Source organism: Protopterus annectens, chromosome 4.part1, assembly GCF_019279795.1.
Source record: "Protopterus annectens isolate FY-2018-M chromosome 4.part1, PAN1.0, whole genome shotgun sequence".
In the NCBI taxonomy this organism is placed as follows: Eukaryota; Metazoa; Chordata; order Ceratodontiformes; family Protopteridae; genus Protopterus; species Protopterus annectens.
In genome coordinates this window covers 572,750,563-572,772,840 of record NC_056734.1, presented here as the reverse complement: position 1 = coordinate 572,772,840, position 22,278 = coordinate 572,750,563, and the positions used below count along the sequence as shown (strand labels likewise).

General features: G+C 42.8%; 1 protein-coding gene across 3 annotated transcripts in view; it reads right to left on the bottom strand.

Moving 5' to 3' along the window:
- The window catches only part of USP13 (ubiquitin specific peptidase 13), a 1,684,661-nt gene that overhangs the window by 1,069,421 nt on the left and 592,962 nt on the right, over positions 1-22,278 (bottom strand). The window lies entirely within an intron of this gene.

Below are 22,278 nucleotides of genomic sequence, written 5' to 3'. Positions count from 1 at the left end.
TTGCAGTTGAAGATGAGCTGCCACCACTGCTATGCATTTGGTAAACACCTGGGGGGTTGTGGTGAGTCCTAAGGGCAGGGCTCTGAACTGATAGTGACTGACTCCTAACTGAAAGCGCAGGTATCTCCTGGAGCATCCGCCAATTTTGAAATGATAGTAAGTGTCCTTGAGATCTACTGCACACATCCAATCGTCCTTGCGCAGAAGAGGCAGAATGGACTACACAGTGACCATCCAAAATTTTAACTTCTTGACTGACAGGTTCAACTTACTGAGGTCCAAAATGGGACGCAGGACTTCGGTCTTTTTTGGCACCAAAGAAAAGCAAGAGTAAGATCTGGAGCCTCATTGTCCTGTTTGGACCTCTTGGATGGTTCTTTTCAGAAGAAGGTCTTGAACCTAGAGATGGGTCAACTCCCTTTGGTGGATGGAATGTCTGGAAGAGATTTTAGAATTGGAGAGAGCTGAAAAAGGGGATAAAACAACACCTGGAAATGATCTTGAACACCCACTGCTCTGAGATGATATTTGTCCAGGCTAGTGGGTGAAAGGAAAGTTATCTCCCGACTTGTCTCCAGGGCAGGACAGCCAGGCAGCACTTCAAGAGCTCTGAGCAGGCTACTCCGAGAAGGGTTCCCAGCAGCCCTGGTTCTGTGGACCCACTCTGCCTCTGGGGCGACATCTGCCATTGAATCCCCTACCCCAGCCAATAGAAGAGGATTCCTGTGGAACATCCTGGAAGGGGGACCAAGTCCTGCATAACCAAAGTTTCTTACTGCCCCTCTGATTCTTGGAAAAGGATCGTTAGGGAGTAGAAAACATGATCTCCACCATAGACAGAGTCTTCCCCTCCTGCTCACTGTGGGTCAATCTCTCTTTGACAGAGGAACCAAACAAGGTAGACCCATTGAAGGGGGTGTTCATAAAAAACACCTTAAAGGGCTCCACAAAGGGGAAGCCAAGCATGCTATCTAATGGCAATGCCTGTGCCAGAAAATTTTTTTTTTAAACAATTGTTTTTTCTGTGTGACCTTTTTACTTATTATTTTAGTTTGTTAGTTGGGATATTTTGCAGTCACCCTAATTTTTATAGTGATCAGTTGGGTAAGACAACCCTGTGTTTCCAAATGTTAGCCAAACATTCCATTTATGGTATGCTGATGATGGCATAAGAAGGCAGATACATGCATGTCCACAGCTACTGGGGTTTGGCTTTATTGGCCTGAAATTGTCCAGAAATAGACAAACGATAAAGTCATGGACATTGAGAATTGCCACTTAGCTGAAACACCTGATGTCCTTAAGGGGTAATTTGCATATATCCCATGTCGCCTCTAATACAAGAGGTTTAAGGTATCACACAGTGGAAAGTCTAGCTTTGCTAGTTTTTTCTTTTTGTGCTATTATAGCAGACATTACTGTCGGGGCCAGTGGTTAAATTGAACATGAAAGAAACCTCAGGAAAGTTCTAGACCATGCACATGAAGTAAATCTTAAACTGTATCCTCAGAAATGTAAAGTCAAACTGAAAGAAATTACTTATGTGGGACATTTGATTACCAGTTCTGACTTACAACCAGATCCAGCTAAGCAAACAACAATTCTTGAAATGCCAGTTAAAGAGAATGCCACATCTTTACTATGTTTTCTAGGTATGGCCAACTACTTAAGAAAGTTCATCACAGACTTGAGTGAGCTTTCTGCACCATTACGTGAGTTGTCACGCAAAAATGTACACTGATCCTGGCTGGAACAAACCAAAGAGCATTTGATATTCTGAAGAAGAAAATTGCCAGTCCACCCACATTGAGATATTATGATGTTCTTGTGACGCTTCAAAGTACGATCTTGGTGCAGCATGTCTTCAAGAAGGCATACCAGTTGCTTATATCACCATCCACTAGTGACAATTTTGAAAACGCCAATGTATACAGCCCCAGCACAATTGCAATGCATGATGTTAAAATTGCAGAAGTACAATTTCAATATTGCTTACAAAAAAGGCAAATACTTGTACCTTGTTGATGCTTTGTCACACGCAGCCAGACAAACGACAGAGCAGCATAAAGATGAAACAGCAGACTTTGAAGTCATGGAAGTCAGAAATTTTTCGTTATCACATCTTGATGAACTAAGAAATCACACAGCTTCAGACCCAGTTCTCCAGAAACTGAAAAGTATTATCAGTCAAGGATGGCCAACACACCAAACCTGTTTACCACTTGACGTTCAGCAGTATTTCCTTACCAAGACGAGCTCATGATGGAATCTTCATGAAAGGTCCAAGAGTGGTAATTCCTACAGCATTACAACAGGAATATATCAAAATCTTGCATCATGGTCTCCCAGGTACTCATTCAACCAAAAAAAGGGCAAGAGGCAGTGTATTTTGGCTGTCTATACCGAAAGATATAGAGAAGGAAACTCTAGTGTGTTTAATTTGCAACAGCACCAAACCACATCAACAAAAAGAACCACTTCAGCTACACCAAATTCCTGAATTACCATGGTCGACGGTTGCTACAGATATTTTTGAATGGAATGGTCAACATTACTTCATGTTAGTAGACTCTTACTCAAATTGGTTTGAAATTGATCTACTTCCTAACTTGAGATCCAGCACTGTCATTACAAAATTGAAAAGGCATTTTTCTGTCCATGGTAGTCCAATACAAAGTCATGTCGGACAACGGTGCACAGTTTACAATCAGCAGTTTAAGATATTTGCAGAGTCTTGGGACTTTGTTCTTATTACCAGTAGTCATGACTATCCACAATTCAATTGTTTAGCTGAACGTGCAGTTCACAGTGCAAAACGTTTGTTAGGGAAATCCAGGAGAGATGGTACCAATGTTTTCCTTAACTTACTCAATCTCAGAAACATTCCGCGACGTAACTTGCTTGGTTCACCTGCTCAGAGATTAATATCAAGACAGACTAGAACAACTCTATCAATCAATAAACAATTGTTCGTACCAAATGTGTACAGAGCTGTCAAGGCTCAACGTTCAAGAAAACGTCAGTCACAAAAGTTGTACTATGATGAAACCAGTAAATCCCTTAGAACATTACTACAAGGAGAAGTTGTGAGAATGCAAACATCTACAGGATACAACTGAGTGGGAATCATGAAGAACATTTGTGAGGAACCAAGATCTTGCATCATAAATCGGAAGGAATGAATTTTAGACAGAATCGAAGACATGTGTTACCTGTCTCCAAACCAGATGCAGTAGATTCCCTGTGCCACAAACTCTGATTTCCAGAGCGACTCTACACCTGTTCGAATTCAAAAGGACAGTGTGCTTTATTCAAATAATTTTGATGTAATCCCTGATGTTCCGGTTGTGAAAGAATCCCCAGATACTGTCCCTGTTGCTAAACCCAGTCAAAGTTTCTATGTTACCAGATCGGGTAGAATTTCTAGATCAAAGCTAAAATACACAGTGACTTGGACTTGAACTCAGTTTTGTTTGTTAAAATGTTGATATATTGTCTAGCTCTCAAAATGTCTTTGTTATTCTGTTTTGCATGTCGAACAAAATTAAAGAGGGAGGATGTAGATCAGAGTGTGTGTATATTGTACCTAATCAGCCACTGTGGTCAGAGCATGTGCATATAAGTTACTGAGCACACGCAAGATCAGTGCCATTTGGTACAGTCCTTCAGTGTAAGTGCAAGCTTGAATGGAGATGCACATGTGAGTGTGTTAGAAGTAATCAGTCAGTCAGTAAGTGTATGAAGTTCAAAGTATATGTGTTCCAGTTACAGCTCCTGATGTGTTTATGTACAATAAACGATTTGAACCTATCCCGTGCCTCAGTGTCTCATTTGAGTACAAGAGACATGCGACAGCTCCCATCCTTACTAACCTTTAAGCATCACAAAAAAACAAAACATGAACAATGCTATAACAAAGTTGCTAAATTTGCTGCAAATACCCCTTTCATAACCCACAACTGTTTAGCACTAAAAAGTCTAAATTGGTTAGAACTACCACATCAACTGATACACTTCTAACCGCTATAAAATTATCCGGAATCCATCTGCTCATATGGCACGAAATAACTTTCTACACAACTATGTTCCTAGTCTGTCGCTGCAATCCAATGACCAAAATCTCCTCCACAAACCTTTTAAATCTGTTTGACACTGTCTGTACTTGTACCTTATTTCTATTCATTAGGTCAATATCCTCCCTCCAACCCTTCAAAACCATTCTGAAAAACTTCCTAGCCAAAAACTGTCTCTGTTCTTGCTCAACACCAGGATAAACAATATCCCTAAATGTGAAAAATGCCTTTTCATACTTTACAGTGTCCTTATTCTTCTTTCTTTACTCACTTCTTTATGTCTATGTATTTCTCTCCCCGGCTTTTTCTCTAAATATACCACAAGTCTGCTTTTCTTGTACTTCAATTCCTGTTTGTACTATACTAACTTACCTTTGATTTCTCTATAAACTGGCTAAAATTTCTCTATTAAACCATTGTCATATAACCTGTATATAGAAGTTATGTCCTTACCATAACGTTCCATGTGGAGTGTTCATCTCGCCTTTGTTCTTACACATGGGTTCGGAGCCGATCCTCGGCTCCGTGTCGGCCGCCTGCAAGCTCTGCATCGAGAAGAAGCTCGAGATCACCTAATACCCACAATCCCCCTCTGCCTTTACCTCAGATCTAGTTTGCAAGCAAACCAGCCATAGAGAGCACACACACATACCAAACTTTACCTAATGACAGGATCATCTATATACATATATACACATATATACACAAGTGTATCATACAATACAACTAATGCAACTGCAGAAGGAGAATACTCCAGACCAGGCACCAAATCGAACGTTCTTCCTAAGGGTGGGAAGGGTGGGAGTGTAAGAACAAAGGCGAGATGAACACTCCACATGGAACGTTATGGTAAGGACATAACTTCTATATGTGAGAGTGTTCAATCTCGCCTTTGTTCTTACACATGGGTAGCGTCCCTAACTCCATGATCCCGAGGAACTCACGGGAGAACGTTCTTGAGCACAGTGGAACCAAAGGTTGCCCTATCCCTAGAAACCCTGTCCACTTTGTAATGAGAGATAAATGTATGTGATTTAGCCCAAGTAGCAGCCGCACAAATCGTGTCTAATGGTAAGCGAGCTGCGTGAGCTAAGAATGTAGACACTGATCTCGTAGAATGTCCTTTAGGTTTGACCGATAAGGTTTGATTAGAAGCCTCATAAACGTATGTGATACAATCAGTTAGCCATTTGGAAAGAGTTTGTTTCGTAACTGCTACACCCTTTCTGCTGTCAGCAAAGGCTACAAATAGTTGATCAGATTTCCTGTGATCTTTTGTTCTATCCAAATAAAATCTGAGTTGTCTATGGACATCCAATTTGTGCAACATATACTCTAATTTATTAGAGTGATTTTTGAAGAAGGTGGGTAATTCAATGGACTGATTAATATTATTAGTAGAGCAAACTTTGGGGAGAAAGGATGGATTAGTGCGAAGGATACTCTGTCAGAGTGGAAAATTAAATAAGGGTGTTTAATAGAAAGAGCTTGAAGCTCAGACACTTTCGCCTAGCGGATGTAATGGCCACCAGGAATAGAGTTTTCCACGATAAAAATTTCAATGGGCAGATTGAGGCTGGTTCAAAGGGGCAACATCAATTTAGAAAGTAAGAGGTTCAAATTCCACGGTGATGTAGGAATTCTAACTGGTGGTCTGATATGAAAAGATCCTTTTAAAAAGCTTTACAAAGTCTGTGAGCCATAATAGGCACCACATTCTTCCACATGAAAGTTAGAAATGGCAGCCAACTGCACTCTTAAAGTAGCAGGAGAAGCTCCTTCATGAAACAATTCTGTCAAAAACTCCAAGATCTTGTTCAACGGAGCTATAACAGGGTCCAAATGATGTGAATTAGCCCAGAAGACGAAACGTTTCCATTTACTGGTGTAGGTCTTTGTAGTGGAAGCTTTATGAGAAGCCACTAAAATATTCTGAACTGCCGGTGTAAGGGAATCAGACCTGGCTAGAAAGGAAGCGAGCAGCCAAGCTGCTAGATGGAGTGATTCGAGAGATGGGTGAGGAACTCCTGATGAGTGAGTCAGTAGATCTGGCTCTGGGTCCAGCATCCAAGGTCCCCGAATGCGGTGATGCAATAGAAAGGGGAACCAAATCTGACGAGGCCAGAATGGGGCAATGAGGATTATTGTCCTCTGAAGGTTGTTGGCTTTCTGCAGAAACTTTGCAATCAGGGGAAAAGGAGGAAAAGCATACAGGAGACCCGGGGGCCAATCGTGCACCAGCGCATCCCTGGGGACTTCCCCTGGAGGGGGTAATAGGGCAAAGTAGCTCCTGCATTTGGCGTTCATTGGAGACGCAAACAGATCGCAGGAAGGCTGGCCCCACTTGCGAAATATCATGTTCGCAATTGACTGTTTGAGGGACCACTCGTGAGGCAACAGTATTGCTCTGCTCAGCCTATCGGCTATGACGTTGGATGACCCCGGGATGTGCGTTGCGATCAGAAAGCGACCCGTGGACTCCGCCCATTGCCAAATTCTCATGGTCTCTCTGCATAGTTGATAAGACCTGGTTCCCCCTTGCTTGTTTATGTACCAGACTACGGACATGTTGTCTGTCTGAACTGCAATAGTCCCTAGAGGAAGAAGGGGAGCAAAGTGTTGCAACGCTAAAAACACTGCCCTCAACTCCAGAACATTGATGTGCAGATTGTACTCCAGATTGGTCCATTCGCCTTGGACTGTCTGTCCCTGAAAGATGCCCCCCCACCCTATCAGGGAAGCGTCCGTGGTTATTGTCACTGACGGTGTGGGTAGCACAAATGGTCTTCCGCTGGAAAGGTTGCAAGTCTGAAGCCACCAAGTTAGGTGTGATTTGCATGTGTTTGTTATCAGAATTTCGTGTGTCAGAGGTAGCTGTTGGAATGACCATTGTGCAAACAGCAGCCATTGTAGAACTCTCATGTGCAGTCTTCCCAATGGTATCGCAATGAGAGAAGCTGCCATGAGACCCAAGACCTTCAGAACCAGCTTTGCGGGGATTTTTGGACGACAGAAGGAGAGAAATGTTGTTTTGAAGTGACTATCCTTTCTGTAGGAAGCCTTAGAACCAAATGATGCATCTAATTCCGCTCCTATGAATAAGATATGCTGTGATGGCTGTAGTAAAGATTTTTCAAATTTACGGAAATTCCGAGGTGAATACAAAGTTGTAGGGTGTAATCCCTGGCCTGTATCAGTTGACGCCGGGTGGTGGCAGACAGGAGCCAGTCGTCCAAATACGGAAACACCTGGAATCCTAGGCGCCTCAGATGAGACGCTACCACTGCCATGCATTTGGTGAAAACCCTGGGGGCTGAGGTCAGACCAAAGGGCAGGGCCCGAAACTGGTAGTGACTGGCTCCCAGCTGGAAGCGCAAATGATCCCTGGACGCCCTGGCCATTTTGATGTGGTAGTATGCGTCCTTCAGATCTATTGAGCACATCCAGTCGTCCTTCTGTAGGAATGGAAGGATCGATTGAAGCGTGACCATTCGGAACTTTTCCTTCTTGACAAAGGTGTTGAGGTTGCCTAGGTCCAGAATCGGCCTCCAGTCCCCTGTCTTTGGAACTAAAAAGAACCTTGAGTAAGTCCCGAATCCTATTTGGTCCGCTGGGACTGGTTGGATGACTCTTTTTCTAGCAGCTTTGAAATTTCTATAGCTGCTGGGTCTCGCAGATGGGGTGGTACATCTGGGAGTTTTTTCTTTGGAATGGGGGTGGATAGGAATGGTATTTTGTAACCTCTGGTAACAACGCTTTTTACCCAGTTGTCTGTAGTAATGTTTTGCCAGGCCTGAGGGTATAAAGCTAAGCGACCCCCGACTGCCTCCAGAGCAGGACAGTCGGGCCTCCTCTCAGGAGTGCTGGAAAGGTTTACCAGGGGGGGGTATCCCTGTCACCTTGGTTTTGCGGACCCCCTCTGCCGCCAGGGCGGCATCTTCCACCTCTGCCCCCTCCTCTGCCTCTAGAGGAGGCATCACCCTGTGTGCCTGGGAAAGATCCTTGGGGTTTTCGAAACCACATTTTCCCACCACGTTGCCCTTTGGGGTACGGTCTGGAAGGGGTGGAAAAACGGACTCCGACAGCAGACAGAGTCTTTCCCTCCTGTTCACACTGGGTAAGGGTCTCCTTTACTTTAGGGCCAAAAAGTGTGGCACCATCAAATGGGGCGTTAGTAAAGGAAGACTTGAAGGCTTCCGCAAATGAACATAAGCGCATCCAGGATTGCCTACGAAGAGCAATCGCTGAAGCCGCTGCCCTACTTGATCCTTCGGCTGCGTATGATATCAGCCTTATGGATGAGTTAACAATGGATGTAAGGGTATTTAGATGTGCCGAAACTTTCTCTGAGACCGCAGCATCCGTAGTACCCTGGAGGGTATCTCCCAACTCTTTGACTAGATCCCTCTGTAAGCGTGTAAAATGAGTCAAATAGTTCAGGGACCGCATAGAAAAAGCCGCTGAACTAAAAATGCGCTTCCCGTATCTGTCCATAGTCCTAGAATCTCTGTTAGGCAGATGGACAGATGAGGAAGACTCCATCTCCTTTTTCGTGGCCGCTGCCACCACCATGGCGTCCACTGGAACTCCTTTAGTGAGGTAAGCCTTGTCTTGGGGTGCAGTGATGTACTTATTAGGCTTCCTAGGGACCGGTTCCACCATGTCAGGTGTCTCCCGCCCTTGAGCAATCAACTCCATTAACTCATCGAAGGGCGGAGTGACCCAGGAGGAGGAAGGGCGAGCACCAAATGCCTTCAGCAAGACTGACTCATCCTCAGGAGGGGGGAGGGACTGCCAATCACCTCTCTGCTTCAGGATCTCCAAGATGTCAGAAAAGGAGACATCTTCTGAAGGTGACTTTGGGGACCCTTCTGACTCATCCAAGTCAGTATCGGATGTTAAAGATTCTTGTGGAGAATCTAAGTGTCTCCTCTTACACAATCTTTTCCTAGGGACCTCTTCGGGGGGAGCATCCGAAGAAGCCTCCGAGGAAGAGGGGGCACCCTCCAGGGGTGGCTGAGACACCGGTGCTCGACGCTTGGATGTGGCCGTTGGTGCAGAGGAAGATAACGGTCCTTTATGGGGAGGAGAGGCTGCTTCTACTGATGTGGTTGTCTGGGTAGACAACACCTTCCTCATGAGATCGAAGGCCCCCGGGTCCCGAGTCGAAGAATCTCCCGGTTCCGAAGAAATGGGAAGAATCCCCGAGACAGGCACTGAAGGCATCGACCCCGAGGACGGAGCCGAATTGATCTGCGCCGAGGCCCCGAGGGGAAGAGTCGGAACCGAAACGTCGGTTCGACTCTCGGCCCCGGAACCAAGGACAGATCGTCGGCTCCGAGACTCCGGTACCGGATCCGACGGAGTCGAGGTGAAAGGAGCAGACCGAGAAAAGGACGGTTCTGGCCCCGAGGGCTCCACAATCAGTAGATCAACCTCTTCCGGCTCCAAAGACTGGACAGGTCTCGGAGGAGGAAGGGATGGAGATAATGGGAGGCCTTCAAGTTTCGACACCAACTGGGTGGAAACCAAAATAAGCTTGGATAGGGCCGAATGTTCCAATAACTTCTGCACCACACGGTCCACATCGATATCGGAGAGCTTAGAAGAGCGGGTCGAAGGAACCAAGACGGAGCCGACCTCAATAGTGTCGAGGAGGGAGCTCCATCACCGGTTCCAAGACTCGAGGCTCGAAACTGACAACAGTTGAACACTCGGCCCAAGTCTGTGGAACCGGTGATCTAACTTTAGTCGAAGAGCTCGGAGCCGATGACTTGGGCTCCGGCGTCTTCGATTCCTTCGAGGACTTGGATGCCTGGTCAGAAGCATCCAGAGCCTCCTGAAAGGAAGGTTTTAATAAACCCCTGTCCATTAGTTTCCTGCGCCTATCTGTCATGACCCTCCCACTGAAAGAATGACAAATAGAGCAGTCTTCTTGCAGATGGAGAGGGCCAAGACAGTAGACACAGGAACTATGGTGGTCAGTTACTGACATTTTTTGCCCACATTGGCAACGCTTGAACCCTGATTTGGCCTTTTCAGACATGTCAAAGTAAGTAGAAAGATAGTCAAATCCAGAAAAAGAGTCAAGTCCGGTAAAATTGTCAAATCCAGCAGTGAAGTCAATCCGGTTGTCAAATCCAATAAGGGGTGGTAGGCCCCGAAGAGAACTCTGACTAAGTTTTATAACTTAACGGAACCGAGATTCCCTTATACCTTACCACACTCACACAAATTATTATTAAACAGCTTATAACACTAAAGTACCAGAGAAAATACAAGAATAAAATTCTAAATCTTATCTGAGGTGCTCGAGCTCGACCCAGTGATGCGAACGCTGCAGCGGCAAACTAGATCTGGGGTAAAGGCAGAGGGGAATTGTGGGTATTAGGTGATCTCGAGCTTCTTCTCGATGCAGAGCTTGCAGGCGGCCGACACGGAGCCGAGGATCGGCTCCGAACCCATGTGTAAGAACAAAGGCGAGATTGAACACTCTCACATCTAATCTTAACCAGTGTTTTCATATTTTGTCTAATTTGGTATAATTAAACTGTATTTCTATTTTATATTATATATAAAGACTAAAATGATTTTTCTTAAATGTTTTGAGTCACCACTGAAAATGTGCTCCTACCCAGTCTGACTTTCTTGGTAATCAAATGTCAATAGATAAATAAATAAACAATAAATAAATAATTGCACTGACAAACATAATAGAAAAAATAATAACAAAAATATTTTCATTATGAGTACACTAGGAAGAATAGTGTACGGAAGGTGGAAGTGGTTAAAAAGGATTATGTCAAAAGAAAAGATGGTACTACACTATCCCTTCATAAATATTCTAGTTATTGTTCAAGGAATTTGGAAGACATACTGAAGAAAAGTTGTTTTAAGGGCGAAATATGACAACATACAAATCAGGAACATGGGATTTTTTTGTTGAGGTTGTTGCACAGAAAGTTACCAGTTAAAAGAGGGATAAACTACAAAGTGAAAGTAAAAAGTACAGTTTTGTACCTACCATAAATGTAGATGTTCGAAGATCCACATTGCTGCAGTCCTAACACTTGGGTAGTCCGCTGTCCCAGTCGGCCCGAATATCAAAGTATATGGCTGACGTCGGTCAAGGCGCATTAGTCTGACGTCAGGACGTCAGGGTACAAATGCGCATGACCGACGTCATATCCTCAGTCTTTTCTTGCCCCAGATGTCAGAAGACCCTAAAAAGATAAGGCTAAAACCAAAAAACACCACACACTCCTGCACCAAATATATATACAATATATACAAATTTACAAGAGTATAACCTCACCCACACAACCACCCCTAAACACAGAGGGAAGGAGGGAGGGTAATTGGACTGCAGCAATGTGGATCTTGAACATCTACATTTATGGTAGGTACAAAACTGTACTATGTTCTTCATACCACATTGCTGCAGTCCTAACACTTGGGTAGAATCCCAAAGCAGAGGTAAGGGAGGCTGGCAAATCATAAGGAAGCAGGAGCTGACAACATGCCCTGCAAAATAGCCGTGGCAAAACCAGCCCTAGATTTAGAGTAGAGAGGAAGGTGGTAATGCTTATAGAAAGTATGCACTGAACTCCAAGTAGCTGCCTCCAAAATATCCTTAGTTGCCACCCACCTTAGAAATGCTGTTGAAGTGGCAGTAGCCCTAGTGGAATGAGGCCTAATCCCAGCTGGAATCTCCTTGCCATGATGGGAATAACAAAATGCAATGCAAAACCCAATCCACTTAGAAATAGTTTGTTTTGACACAGGCTTGCCCTGAGAACTCAAAGCAAAAGAAACAAACAACTGCTGAGACTGCCTAAAATCCTTAGTCCTGCTTAAATATTAACGCAACTGCCTGTGTACATCTAAAGTGTGCAAAATCTTTTCCCTTATTTTGGGGATCTGCATAAAAGGTAGGCAAATGAATAGTTTGGTTTAAAGCCACACTAGAAACCACTTTAGGCATAAAGGAAGGATTAGTACGTAAAGATACCCTATCCTTATGAAAAATCAGGAAAGGCTCAACTGCCATAAGGGCCTGCAATTCAGACACCCTTCTTGCAGATGTAATGGCTAACAAAAAAGCAGTCTTCCATGACAAATATTTCAATTCAGCAGTAGCTGCAGGCTCAAAAGGTTGTAGAGTGAGTTTCTCCAACACAAAATTGAGGTCCCAAGCAGGAGTAGGAGCTCTACATGGGGGTCTTATATTCTTTGCCCCTCTAAGAAATTGCTTGAACAAAGGATGAGAAAACAATGGTGGGTCACAATCATAGTGAGCTGAAATTGCTGCAGCATGAATCTTAATGGAAGAGAAAGACAAACCTTTGTCCAATAACTCAGTAAGATATTGAAGAGCCACACTCAAATTTGGCTCAGAAACATCCAAATCCTTTGCTGCACACCAAAGTAAAAATCTCTTCCATTTTCCTGCGTACACTTTCCTTGTACTAGGTCTTCTGGCTTCCATAATCACATTCAAAACTTGTTGAGGAAGCTGAGACCTGCTATGGTTCAAAACAGAATATGCCAAGCTGTTAGATGGAGAGTGAAGCTTGACATTGAGCAGATGCCCGTCCTTCTGAGACAATAGGTGTGGAATCAAAGGTAAGGGCCATGGAGGCTTCCTTACCAGACTCCTCAGCAATGGGTACCAGTGCTGCCGAGGCCAATCTGGAGCTAATAAAATCATCCTTGGCTTGCCTTGTCTGACCTTTAGAAGTACCTTTGGGAGGAGAGGCAGAGGTGGAAAGGCATACACATGAAGATTTTTCCAACTGAAAGAAAGAGCATCCACTTTCCAGGCTGTGTGATGAAACCTTTTCGTGCAAAACTTTGGCAGCTGGTGGTTTAGTGGAGAAGCGAACAGATCTATGTCTGGAGTTCCCCATGACACTGTCAATGTCTGAAATACATGAAGATCCAGTTTCCACTCGTGGGGATCCATGATTTGCCTGCTTAACACATCTGCTAAGGAGTTCTGTGCTCCTGGCAGAAACCTTGCTTGAAGATTCAGCTGCAAGCTTAGCAGTCTCCCACAAAATCATTGCTTGCCTGCATAGAGGATAAGAATGTGTTCCCCTTGTTTGTTGATGTACCACATGACAGTTGTGTTGTCTGTTAGAATCAACACCTGCCCTGGAAGAAGTAAATCCTTGAAAGCCAGTAATGCAAACTGGACTGCTAACATCTCCTTCATGTTGATATGTAGATGCTGCAGTCTGGCAGGCCATTTGTCTTGTATCCACTTTCCATTCAGATGAGCTCCCCAAGCTGTGTCTGAGGCATCTGTCGTTAGAATCTGACTCGCCTCTGGCCGGGTCACAGAGAGTCCCTTGTTTAGGTGACATTCCTGAGCCCACCACAAAAATTCCCTTTGAATGCAAGGTATTATTTGAATGACAGTGTCCAAATCCTGGCAGTGCTGTGTCCATACATTTTTGAGATACCATTGTAGCTTCCTCATATGCAGTTTGGCATTGGGAAGTACCAGAATACAAGATGCCATGAACCCTAAGGCTTGAAGGACTGTCCTTGCAGTCAGCCCGGACTGATGAGATAGTTGATGGAAGTAAAGAGAAAGATTCTTTTGTTTGTCCGGGGTTAAAAAGGCCATCTGGGTTGCTGTATTCAGTCTCACACCCAGAAAGCACATGTCTTGAGAGGGTACTAGACTGGACTTTATTTCATTCACAGAATTCCCTAGGCATCTTAGCACTGCTATCACATATTCCAAATGCTGAAGAAGCACGTCCCTTCCTTGAGCCAGAATCAGGCAATCGTCCAAATAAGGATAGATTTGTATTCCTTTTAGCCTGAAGAAAGCTATCACTGGAGCCAGAACCTTTGTGAATACTCTGGGCGCAGTAGATAAGCCAAAGGGCAATGCAGAGAACTGATAATGAGAATTCCCAGCTCGAAAACGCAGATATTTCCTGCAAATTAGTCTGATAGGAACATGAAGGTAAGCTTCCTTGAGATCCAAAGTTACCATCCAGTGATCTTTGCCCAGCAGAGGTAAAAGCTGTTGTAACGTCAACATTTTGAACTTGGGAATGTCCAGATAAGTGTTGAGGATAGACAGATCCAAAATTGGTCTCCAAGTGTTCCCCTTTTTTGATACTAGGAACAGGCGAGAATAAAATCCTAGGCCCCTTTCGGGCACAGGAACCGGCTGAATGGCCCCTATTTGGAGCAACAGAGAAATTTGCTTGTGAGCCTCTTTCCTTTGTTGAGGAGGAATGTCTGGCATGCCTTTGAAAGGAGGCAAGGTATGGAAATAAAACCTGTAACCGTGGTGAATGATATCCAATACCCATCTGTCTTGGGTAATTAAACTCCAGTTTTCTTTGAAAAGTGCCAATCTTCCTCCCAAAGGTGCTGCCAGACGAGAAGATTCTGGCAGCTGAAAAGGCAGGTCATTGTGTCTGTTTACGAAAGGACTGACCCCTGCCCTCACCAGAAGACTGAGCAGGTGAACTCCCTGTTCTAGGCCTAAAAGAACCTTGAGCTCTGCCTCTACCACGTCTAGACCTACCCCTAGACTGGGAATCATAAGCAGGATATGTCCACCCCTTGGTAGGCCAATTTCTACTAAACTTCGGAGGCTGAACCTGCAAAAAATCTTTAACAGTCTGCATAGACTTAGCCTTGTCTTCCATTTTCTTTAGAACTGCTTCCACAGGCGAACCAAACAACACATCAGATTGTAAAGGAGCATCTAAAATCCTTGTTTTCACATGCTCAGCTAAATTCTGATCCCTCAACCAGGCGTGCCTGCGAAGAACGAACCAGTGGCAGCCACCCTCGAAGAGGCCTGCACAGCATCAAAACCACATTGCAAAGAATGCTTACCCACCTGTTCAGAAACATGAACTAAATCCTGCAACTCTTTACACTCAATACCTTCCGCCAAAGCATCTACCTTAGACTTTAATTGTGAAAGGAGATAATTTTGGTATTTCAACATGTGAAACTGGCAATTCAAAGCTCTCATGGCCAAAGTGGAAGAAGTATACACTTTCTTTCCCCATCTATCCAAAGCCCTAGCCTCTTTATCTGGAGGAACAGGATTTTTAACAACAGAAGCCTTAACACCTTTAGGCCCCTGTGAAACAGTTTCTGGGTCTGCCCTAGGACTCTTAAAAGGATACTTATGAGCTTCAGGCACCCTATAATATCTATCCGGTTTAACTGGAGCAGGAGGCAAAGAGTCAGGGTTCAGAGAAGCCTCTGCACAAACATCCTCTACCACATGTAGAACAGGAGGTATAGCTAAAGGCCTATGCTGGGGTAGAAACAAAAATTCCCTAAGCCTTTTCCTGGAATCAGAGAAATCCTGACCTTCCCATTTAAAATGCTCCCTCATGGAATGAAGAGTCTCTGAAAATGAAAAATCCTCAGGAGGAGAAGCAGAAGGAGTAGAATCATCTACATCAGAATCAGAGTAAGGGGAATACTCCTGCAAGTCTTCAGCCGAAGACTCAGAAGCATCCGAACACTGCTCAAAACTCCCAAGCTCAGGTTCCACCCTAGGCCTCTTATCAGGAGGGCATAGAACCTCTAATCATTGTAATCAAATCTTCTGCCATCTTAAGCATATGCTTCTTAGGTACAGACCCTGAAGAACTAGGGGTAACTCCTGAAACAAAACCTGGCCTGCCCTGGGAGAAGCCTTGGAAACAGCAGGGAGGGCCTAACCACCTTAGGAAGGGAGGGAAGAACAGCTACCTGAGAAGCCCCTTCCGCCTGGCCTACCTCCTGAGAGGTCACATCTTGCAGTAATAAAGTCTCTCCCTGGGATTCCAAAGAAATTTCTGGCTGAACCCTGGCTCCACCGAGCCCTCTAAAGAACCGGCGTCCGGGGACGGTTCTTCCAGCCTAGGCTTTGCTGTTTTGTCCTTGCGCTTTTTGACGAAGCGGGCGCCGGAGCATCCGACGGCATTTTATAATTACACCGCTTCCCAAAACTAACCTGGCACAATCTAATCTTCTCTTTATAGTGCGTTTGTTAAATCTAGCACAAGAGCGACAGCCAACAACGTCGTGCTCAGGCCCTAAGCAAGGTATACACAAGGTATGGTAATCCCTATGAGGTATCTGTTTCCCACAAGAAATACAGTTATTCACTTTTCTGACATCCGGTAAAATACTGAGGCAAGAAAAAAACAAAATAATCCCCAACGGGGTACTTAGCCAACTTGGATTCGGTCTGAAACTCCGACTTCGGAAAATCTCAGAACGCCAACCTGCACTTGCAAAACTGCTTCTGCATCGGACCATGCGGCAAAAAAGACTGAGGATATGACGTCGGTCATGCGCATTTGTACCCTGACGTCCTGACGTCAGACTAATGCGCCTTGACCGACGTCAGCCATATACTTTGGTATTCGGGCCGACTGGGACAGCGGACTACCCAAGTGTTAGGACTGCAGCAATGTGGTATGAAGAACATCACAGGTGTTTATATGAAAAGTTGCATATTTAACAAAAACGTCTGCTACATTTATTTGAATGGAATGCAATGGGATTTTGGGATATGGTAGCTAAACCAAAGAAGGTTAAGGGACCTAACAGAAGATAATTTGATTAACTAATATTACCAGGATTTGTCAGTGAAAAAAAATAGACAAGATAGTACAGGTTGACTGTGTGGGTATTATGCAAGGAGAGATAAGGGGAAATCCTTTCTAAAAGGAAGCAGGAAGTAGGGATATGAAGGGGATATTGAAGGGACAATGGAGCTTGTGGATGTAAACCATTTGCTTTGATGTTTATACTCTGTTAGTGCCTATTCGGCCTGGGATGTGGCTGAAAAGGGTCCCTGGAGCAGCTTACTTGTCCAGCTAAATGTTAAATAAATAAATATTTCTTACATAATAAGATGTAGATGAACAAGCAAGTGAACATATTCAAAAAGGTTTATGACTAGAATACTTTTGGATTCCCCACTACCTACCAACTCACACAGATGGAACATCTGTCTAACGTTTCATCTGAAGAATATCACACTCAGGACTCCCTCATGCGTTACTGCAGTGTTAGTATTGAAAAATGAACCCAACCACCTAGTGTGTTAACAGAATTCAATCTTCTGATCTACTGGCATCAGAGATAAGAGTGTTACCTTCTGGGCCGCTGATACTGATGAGATCCCAACTGTACAGCTGGTATTTAAGAAGAAAAAGGTGAAGCTACATATTACAGGCATGATATTCCCAGTATAGTTTTTGCTTTCTTAATCACGCTGAAAAAAAAAGCCTATGCATCATTCCTTGCAAAAGAAAAACATATTTAGGGTAAGTTAGTTGTAAAGTACTTTAAGATAGCACAAACAATTTTATTATTATTTAGCTCTTGTCACGAGTTTCCTTGTTGCAAAGAATACCACATAAACTTCTACATTTACATTTTTTTGGACTAATTGTGTTACCTGACATTTTAAGAAACATTTTCTAAGCAATGCTTTAAAAACATACTCTGTTATATGTAGAGTCTAATTTCTGATATTATGCATGCCATCATGCTACAGTGAAGAATGTCTGTTCAGGTTTGGGTAAAAGAAGCATGTATTTTATATGCAAGTCTGACCCAGAGCCAAAGTGTTTCAGTGCACAGTGAGAAAGAAGACAGACGTTAGTCTGGCAACATGAACTGTGTTTGAGCAATGATGAATATAATGCTACAGAGTTTGGCTATGCTCAAAGCATCCTGGAACATCAGAGACTCTTAAAAGAACAAAGATATTAGCGCAAAACAGCTAATATTTATTTCTTAACATTCATGTACTGAGGTAGTCTGACTGGGTCACCAAAGTAACCCCTTTTCAGTGGAGGCCCTGGTGGAAAAGGTCCATACATCAATATGAAAAAGAAAGTACACAACGTGGGAAAACAAGATTTTTCTAACAGAATAGCATAACAGTACCAAAGAAACTTATGATCAAGCAATAACAAAGCAGGAGTTAATCTGACAGATTTACCATAAAATGTATTGATAATTAGTTGCAAATTACACACAAAGTAGAATCACAGTGGTTCAGTTTTGAAAAATCATATTCCTGCATAGTTGTACAGCAGTATCAGACCGCATCAGGGAGAGTAGTTGCAGTGCAGTACAGAGCATAGCTAGAGGTAATACCAGAGAGGAGTTCTCTGGTTAATAGCCAGTCAGACTGGAGTTGAGAATAGGTAAGGAGAAAAGAGTCTAGGTCTAGAAAAGTTAGGGTAAGCGGATTTGGGAAAGAGAGAGGAAGTAAAGTAGAGTGGTAAAGATTAGGGAAAAACAGCAAGATATTAGAGGGGGTGAGGAGGGAAAAGGAGGCACAGAATAAAGAAGCAGGAGCATTATGACTGTGGAGTATCAGTAAGACTTGAAAACAGGGAAAAAGAGAAACAGAATGGAGGAAGAACGGTTGTATGGTAAATATAATACACAGAGAAAATACAATGGAATGCTGCACCTTAGAAACTAAAAAGTTAGTGCCTAATTACAAACCTATGTAATACCTTAGGAAGGAGACTAGAGAGTTTTACAGAATAAAGTAGTTTTGGCAACCATATAGCAGCACTGAAACAACAAAGTACAGAGTTTGCAAAAGCAAGCATTCATGGTCTAATGACACATAAAACAATATGATCATACAAACGTAATTTAAATAAAGTCTTGTCATATAATAATTTTAACATAAAAGAAGACTGGCCTTCTTACTGGTTTACAGATACAGAATTTAACGTTTACAGATGAAAGGCTATATACTTGACATTATATGTTGGTCTCCTTGGTGCAACAAGTTTAAGCATATGCTTACTCAGGTAACTACCACAATATGGATTATGATTAAGCTGTTTATTTAACATGTTATGAAAACCTATGACATAGTTTTAAGTCACAGTTCTATAAAAACATCAGCAGTGCTAATATTATTACTTCAGTAAGTAAAACAGGTGGATGATGATGTTTCCAAGTAAAGGTTCAAGTTTTGCAAGCCTAAGTCATATTTACAATTAAACACATCAGTGGGGAAAAATCTGTGTGGTCATTAAAATGTGTTCTTGAGTCATGGAACCCCCCCCATACATGCTGAGACAAGAAACAACACACTAATAGTTCAAATGAAGAAAGACTCAATTGAGTTATTTTCAGCTACAGGCTGTATGGTGGATTTGCTCTAAATGTCAGCTGCACCGCCATATGGCCCTCAGTCTACTGACATCACAAGTGCAATACTGCAGGTTGACAAAGCAAAGCAGCTGGGTGGGGTAAGAGACGGCAAAGTCCAAGTGTAAGCTAATATGATGCTGGCAGGAAAAAGAAAGTGACAGAAGACTTCTGCAGGACATGTGTATTCTAGCTTAGTCTAGTAACTAATCTAAAACACCCATCACAGTAATACAGTATAATTATAGGCTGAGCTAGGAAGGCAAAGGTACATAGAAACTCTTGCAATGTTGTTTTCTTAGAAACTGATGACTACTGCTTTGTCTCTAGGGAATTAATCTGTTTTGTTTCCCCAAGTGTGGTATTGATGATGACTTGTTTTCTAACTTTATCAGACAGCTATAGAGGAAACAAACAGCATCACTGAACACTAGCAATAAACAAACTGCCACTTTTAGCTCATTACATATAAAAACATTCTGCTGAAACAAGGTCTGAATAGCATAAACTCGAAGGAATGTGCAAAATAAGGTCTTAATAACATCCAATAAACTACATAATCGCAAGGTTAAGCTTATACTTTGGAAGACTTTTATATACCAAAACTGTTACCTTTCAAGTATAATGCATTTTCATTAATAGAAGGAAAGTCTCTTGTAGCAAATTCCCCAGTGTTTGATGCCCTTACCCTTAAAGTAAAAGGTACCTTCTTTTACCACAACATTTCTAAGCTTCTCTCTAGTGCCAGGTGCTACAGTATGGAATCATGTTTATGATGGCCACCTCTAAAATCAGTGCACTGTCCGTAGCATTTATTAACTTAACTATCCCATTGCCTAGTTTTACCAGAATGATAATTTTTCCTTCGTCCATTACCAAAACAGCTATATGCTACAGTCCAAACTGTCTTCGTATCTTCTGCGGTTTACTTACAGTATATTGTAAGGTACAACTACAGCCTTATGGCATTGGCTATATTTCTTGAGCTACGAAAAGCATAAATCGCTGCACGCAACAATACCAAATAAGAATAAATAAATCATTTGTGAAATACATGGCATCAGGAGGGAAAGTAATTTAGTCAAAAGGTAAGGGTGCAGTTTTGTTTTCTCTCATGCTTTATTTGTTCATAAAACTCATGAATAATGCAAGCAAACATAAAAATAATTATCAGCACTTCAGTGAGGGTAACGCGGAATAAAACATCAGTGCAAATAATCACAACATGTAATCATTTCAGCACAATACTGGGTACATAAATATTCCAGCAGCTTTAAATCTTGTCTAAGATTATTTTTTTCTACCTTACAGCTAATGAATACCAGAACAGACTTTGGCTCCCTCTGCAATCATGAACTGGATAAAGGAGGTACTGAAGAATGCTTGAATGCTTAATGAAAAGGCTTCTATCTCATATGTCTTCCCTTTTCAGTACATTAATAGGCATGTTTATATAAGAATAATGTGTGAAGATGTTAAACTGGTTCACTTAAAGATCTAGCCACGACTTTCAGTCATCTGGCCAGTCATTATTACTCTACATCATAAAAAACTCATTCACAAGCTAATAATAAACTTTACACTGTCACAGCAGAATCTGTTTGGAGCAAAACTTTACAGAACACGTAACAAGATGTCACTAAGGATTTCAAAACTAAAGCTACTTCAAATAAAGCAGTGTTGTATCAGTATAAAATTAAATATCCCCAATGGCAATAACTTCTTTAATAGTATTTACAAAATACACCGTAAGCACACCACTGTCTCCAAAATCCTCTCAATTTGGAAGTACTTTCTGTCCACCATAAATAACACTTTTTCATAAAGATCAATACCTCTACTAATTGAATTATGAAGAAATACAAAATACTTACAAAAAGGGTTAGCCTACTGATATTATTCATTTTTAACTCTCTGGTGCATCCTATACGAATACATGAATACGTGCATCTTAGGTTCATAAGTAGGTACTAGGCTATCTGCCCTGGGGCCAATACAAGTCCAGCCAAAAAGGTACCCTGGCTTTTGCCACCCAAGAAAATTTTTTTCCTGTGCCACTGTCGAGCAGAGCCACAGAGGTGATCCCCGGGGTGAATTTCCTATTTCCCATCCAATCATCAAGATTTTTCTTGAAGAGTGCTAATGAGGAGCTTGGTTTGATATAGATAGGTAGTTTATTCCAGAGTATGGGAAGTCTCTGGGACAGGAATCTATCCCTCCGGCATGTTCTGTTTATTGTGGTGACAAGGTTTAGGTCCCTAGAGCGTGTAGCTCAGAGGGATTGGGATTTCTTTAAGTGGAGGATGTCCAACAGCTCTGGGTCTGACATAGCTTTGTATGTAAGGCAGAGATCGGCTCTGAGTAGGCAATATGCTACGGAGTAAAGCTGCAGTTTTTTGAGATGGTCTGCATAGGGCATCTGTTTGAGGCCGGTAATCCTCTTTGTGAGGTATTTCTGCGGCCTTTCCAGTTGTTGTAGATGTCTTGTGAGGTACATACCAAAAGGGGCGTTGTACTCTATAATGGGTCTAATGAGTGATGAGTAGAGGGGAACAATGACCTCTTTTTTTCTGGATGAGAAACCTTTTGTGATGAAGTAGAAGGATTTCCTGACTACTGTGGTGATGTGATTATCAAAGGAGAGACTACTGTCTACCTGTGTCCCAAGGTCTCTTTATCACACTTTTGGTGTTAAGTATACAACCGCCTATGTTGTAGTTCATGGGTACAGAGTTTTTACCAAGGGGGATGACAATGCACTTTTTGGCATTGAGCTTGAGGCCATGGCTTTGACACCAGGCATCTGTCTCAGTGAGGCCCTTTTGTAGTATGTCCACATCGTTAGGAGTTTCGATTATGGCTCCTAGTTTGCAGTCATCTGCGAACTTCATTAGCCAAAGACTTTCTGTAGCTATTAGCCTGTACTTCAGAGAAGTAGATACCAAACAAGAGAGGACCCAGGACTGAACCCTATGGAACTCCACTTGTCACTGGTCTGAAGTCGGATTTGGAGTCTGCTACTTTCACA